The 5,639-nt window shown below is 38.6% G+C and overlaps 1 long non-coding RNA gene across 1 annotated transcript; it reads right to left on the reverse strand.

Annotated features, from left to right (window-relative positions):
• Positions 1 to 4,727: 4,727 nt before the first annotated feature.
• LOC109428016 (uncharacterized) lies at positions 4,728 to 5,417 on the reverse strand. The gene is made up of 3 exons (XR_003896909.2): positions 5,100 to 5,417; positions 4,966 to 5,030; positions 4,728 to 4,908 (listed from the first exon to the last, which is right to left on the reverse strand). It is a non-coding gene; the product is annotated as an uncharacterized LOC109428016 (long non-coding RNA).
• Positions 5,418 to 5,639: the final 222 nt, after the last annotated feature.

A 5,639-nucleotide genomic window follows, 5' to 3' on the forward strand; every position in this document is an offset into this window, starting at 1 on the left:
TGAAGCTTTTGATAGGATTTGAAGCTTGATTCCAAGAAGGGATTCCCGATTATCACTATTAGCATAGCTATTGGAGGAACCCCAAATGTAACTCCTGGACAGGAATGGGAAATGTCAGAAAAATGTCATCATGTTATTTGTTAATTTCTCTGCCACTAGTAATAAATATTTATCGACGACTTCATAAATTTTCCAAAACTAATCACCATTATGGACTGGTGTTGTAAACAGACAGAAATTGACACCGGAAGTAATGGAAATTAAAAATGTCATGACATTTAAAAAAAAAAAAATCGTGACATTTTCTTTGTTGGCTCCAAGCCTCAAAAACTGCTGCTGGAGGAAATCCAGTAGTAATTTTACAATAAACTCATGAAAAAAATCCTGGAGTTATTTCATAAGGAATTGCATAAAAAATACATCTGATGAATATATGAGAGGATTCAATGCATAAACTCTGGAGGAACTGCAGAAGATTCTGCAAGAATTACAGAAGGAAGTCCTGGAGGAATTCTAGAGGGAGTTACTAATAAAATCTCGGAAGGATTTCCCAGAGGAACTTCAAATGTGATCCTAGAAAATAAAACCAGAGAAGTTCTTTGAGGAATCCCGCAAATATTTTTTTGAGGAAGCTCACAAGAAATCCTAAGAGGAATCTCGAAATATTTTCCCGGATGGCCCCACAACAAAATTTGTATCTCAGAAGCAATGCCTTGATGAATCTAGATGGATTCCCAAAAAGAACTCCTGAACGACCCTGGAAAAAACTCCATGACTAATCCAAGAAAGCATCATGAAAAGGTTTTGTGATTGAATACCACGAGAATTTTCTAGAATAATTAAATAGAAAAGAGAAATATCAGAAGGAGTTCATCGAGAAACCTCCGCAGAAACTCCTCGAGAAATTCCAGAATTAACTCATAGTGGAATCATAAAAGATGCTCCTACAGGAGTTCTCAAAATAGGAAATTCTGAAAAACTCCCTGAGACATCCACAAATGATTTCTCTGTAAAGGTATCCCAAGCGTCCTCCAGGATATTTTCCGGGTGTCCTTCAGGGCAACAGGATTCAGGATTCAATTCCTTCAGGAGTTATTTTTATTGTGTTTCGTTAAGAACTCTTTGAAAGATTTTTTCAGGAAATTCTTCTCGGATTCTTCCAGGAGTTCTTTCAGTGATTCTTCTAGGAGCACATCTTATATGTCATTCTTGACCTGTGGCCGAGAAAGGTATCGGGGTCTTCCAACAACCTAACACAGGCGAGTACCCATCAATAGAGATGGCATGCTCCTCAGTGTGAGTGCGAGTGTGCGCGGTTTTAATATGGAAATGAGCTGAGCTATGCACATTTTCAGTGCGAAACGCCATCTCTGCACCAAGCAATGATATTTTGTTTGATTCGTTTCGTTGATTATTCTCTGGCTTCTAGGTTCTTGTCTGAAGATGTCGAACCCGCTCCTCATTTAACTGCTCACCACAATCCGCTCCTCATTTGACTGCTTCACCAGAACGTACGGGGTTTGCGCTCAACGGGCTTGGTGGCCTAATGGCAACTGCTTCTGATTCGTATACAGAAGGTCCTGGGTTCAATCCCTGACCCGTCCCTACTCTTCCTACTTTGTATCTTTACATATATGTATATTCTACCTCATCTCTACATATACAACGTGTTCATAGCCTTCGCTAGAACAGAAACAGGTAAAAAAGCAGTTTCCCTCCCTTCCAACTTTCACAACACAGTGTCAAACAATCAAATAACGCCCATGAGTTATGCAATCAAGCGAACTGTGCCGCATTACCAAAAAAAACACACTAATCTTTCACCTTACACCTGGCATCCACGCACCAATGTGTGAACTCGCGGCCAACCATATCCCACCAACACTCCGACATCCGCATGGATTTGTGCAGACGCAAAGGTATATTCGGTCTACTATGGATACAAACGATTGCAATCAGTACTTCTTTCCCTTTTCCCACATTGAACTGCAACCTGACGTGGCAGGCGCCATTGTAAATAGTAGATCACACTGAAGATGTCTGCTTAGACCTCGGAGATGTCTCATTGATTCCGTGTGTGAGCGTACCTGGTCTGGCGATACTGGGGTAGTATCCACGAGCTCAAGCTCAACTTTTCACCATTATGGATTGGTATTGTAAACGAACGGAAATTCATACCGTAAGTAATGGAGATTTGAAAAATGTCATAATATTATTTCATGAAATTCCGTGACATTTCCCAGCTCTGCTCATGGCCTAGAAAAACTGCTGGCGGAGCTCCTTAAGAAGCTATTGCAGGAACACCTCAAGAAAATCCAGTAGTAATTTTAGAGTAAACGCATAAAAGAAATCAATATGAAACTTCTTGAGTTATTTTCGTAAGAAATTCAATAAAACATCTGGAGGACATCTGTAAGGATTCCAGTTTAAACTTCTGGAGGAATTCCAGAATAATCTGCATGAATTTTTGAAACAACTTCTGGAAGGACCCCGGAAGAAGTTTCTGAAGGAATCTCGAAAGGAATTCCCAGAGAAACTCCAAAACGTGTTCGTAGAGGAGAACCCATAAAAGTTCCTCCAAAAAATTCTTTGAAAAATCTCGCTAGATATTCTAGGTAGGAGGAGTTCCGGAATGTTTTGCCGGATGAATCCCACAACAAATTTCTGTACAAATCTCAGAAGAAACGCCTAGGAGAATCTAGATGGAATCGGAAAAATATCTCAAGGAGAACTCCCACAAGGAAGTCCTGGTGGAATCACTGAAAGGACTGCAGGACGATTCTAAGAAAGTATCGTGGAGAGACTTCCAGGTCTATTACCTTGATATTCTCCTTAACTCCTAGAAGAGTTAATGATTGCATTTCTGGAAGAATCCTTGATGGGATTCCTCAAAGCAAAAAAAAAATATGAAGGAACCTCAGGAGGACGAATCTGGGAAAGGAAAATTCCCAAAAGGAACTCCTTGAGGAACCTCCGTAAAAGTCCTCGAGAAATCCCAGTAGTAAATCAAAGTGGAACCTGTGAGAATTCTCAAAATAGAGAATTAAAAAAAAACGACTCCCTGAGAAATCTGAAAAGGATTTCCTTCTTGAGGTAGGGTATCGCGCTACTTGGGCGGTGGTTTTCTTCGTCTGTTATTTTCATCTGTTTTCCACTGTAACTCGGTCAATTTTGAACCGATTGACTTGAAATTTTGTACACGGGTAGATACTATACCTATCTCACCGCATTCCAAGAATTGTGTCAATTGGTTCAAGATTGACTGAGTTATAGTGGAAAACAGACGAATATAGAAGCCACCGCCCAAGTAGCGCGATTCCCTATCCCAGGATTTTTTCGAGCTTTTCTCTGAGATTTTCCCAGGAGTTAAATTCAAAATTCCTCCAGGAGTTTCCTTTGGTATTTCTTTGAGAACTTTTTGTAAAATGCATCCAGGAAATCCTTTCGCGATTCTTGCAGGAGTTTCTTCAGTGATTTCTCCAGGAGTACTTCTTAATATTTCATAGACAATTTCTTTCTGGAGTTTTCTACGTGTTACTTTTGACATCATTACTGAGGTACCTGCAGATATTTCGCAGAGTTCTTCAGGGATTCCTTCTTTTGAGATTCTGAGGTTTCCTCAGAACTTTTTCTTAGGTTAACCAGGAATTCCGTCTGGTATACCTGCATAAGTTTCTTTTGGGATACGTCTTGGAATTCTGTCTGTCATTTCTCACGAAGTTTTTTCTGGGGTTTCTCAAAGAGTTCACTCTGGGTATCCTTTGCTGAGAGTTTCTACTTCTGTGATTCCACCAAAAGTTTCTTCACCGGTTTCCCCTGGAATTCTTTCTTGGGTTCCTCCAGGGTTGTCGCTGTGAATATCCAGGAGTTGCTTCTGTGATATCTCCAAGAATTCTGATTAAGATTCGTCCAGCAGTTTCTTCAGTGATGTATCCAGGAGTTTCTTCTGAGATTCATCCAGAAGAAGCTCCTTCTGGGATTTCTCTAGGAATTCTATTTGGGACTTCTTCTTGAATTCTTCTAGACGTTTCCTCTGTGATTCCTCTAGGAGTTCGTTCTAAAATTCTGCTGGACTTCTCTAGGAACTCTTTTTGGGTTTCCATTCCAGCAGAACTACTTTCGAGTGTTATCCATTAACTCTATCCGGGAATTCACCATGACCTTCTTCTAGAATACGCAATGAAGTTCCTTCACGGGTTCTTCCCATAATTCATACTTGTATTCCCCCAGGTTTTTGTTCATAGATTACCTGAGATTTCTTCCGAGCTTCGCTCAGAAATTTATTACTGAACTGCGTCAGGAATTAACTCCGGGATGCCTATAGTTTTGTTTTTGAAGATTTCTTTTACTATTACTTTAGCAATGAATAGTTCCCAGGATTTCTTTCGCGGTTTCTTCAGAATTTATCCATGGATTCCTTCAGAAATTATTTCTGGGATTTCTCTAGCAATTCGGTCTGAAATTCTTAACGGAAATTCTTGCAAAATTCCTCCAAGAATTTCTTCTGAGATTTCTCCAGAAACTTTCCCGGGATTCCTCCGGAAGTACTAACAGTAATTGTTGCAAGTTTTTCTGGACTGGTAAACCCTGATAAAAAATATCATAAAAATACGATAAATTTTATTGTTACACCATTTTTTTCGAAAATTATTTACCATTGAACGTATTGTAATTTGCACAGCACGTATACGGCAACAAGATACGGCAGACTTCCGAAAATTTAAACAAACGCACAGAAATATGTTTAATGCTTTATATGTTAAATTTTCCCTGCAGAATACATATGTTTTGTTCTTAAATGTATTGAATTTCGGTCGACAAAAGGGTACTTTGAGTTACTTACGTTTAGTGGCTTATAGCAATTCCGTTCCGTCCGGAATGTGCAGGCGTACGGTATCTTTGTAGATCCTGTATTTTCAATTAATTTTACAATCACTGTTATGTAATATGAATTAAGCAATTTACCTGTTTCTAGCAAGTACAAATTTGCGGAATTGATGTTTTATGTGTTCGCCAATTATGGTTCACTTCTGTTTGTGATGGATTTTTTTTTTGTTAATTTACGTTTACAAAAAGTATTCCTTTTTAGTTAGGTTTACCTATCACTTAGCATCCATTCACCACTCCGTATCCGTACTACTTTTAGGTTTAATTTAATCCAATTCAATTTTTATAATTAGATTTAGTTTTAGATAAATTTCTAGCAATAGTCCTTAGATATTACACTATTAGATCTTAATGCACACGGTATCAATCTGATTTTATTTTTATCCCTTCTTTCTCTCCCTCTATTTATTGGTATCGGTAGTCTCGCTGTTGTTCTGATGCATATTCTCCTGTTTCGCTGTACCAGTGGCTGCGGCTCGTTGGTGGGGGCTGATTGGTAACGGAGGCGCGTTCGCAGATTGCGGAACACTCACCATCACCCCTATTGTTCTATATCATTCAACGAATGGTAAATGGCACTTTTACAATAAAAATGGTGGTCGTTATGTATCTTAACCATAAAATTTTGAGAAAATTTTCATACATTTTTTACGAAAAACAATAGAATGTATTGTATTTTTATGAGACATTTTCAGGGCAATTTTCAAAAGAAAACATAAAATATATCCTAATGTTTTTTCATTGCCATTTGT

This window comes from Aedes albopictus, chromosome 2 (assembly GCF_035046485.1).
Source record: "Aedes albopictus strain Foshan chromosome 2, AalbF5, whole genome shotgun sequence".
Taxonomy (NCBI): domain Eukaryota; kingdom Metazoa; phylum Arthropoda; class Insecta; order Diptera; family Culicidae; genus Aedes; species Aedes albopictus.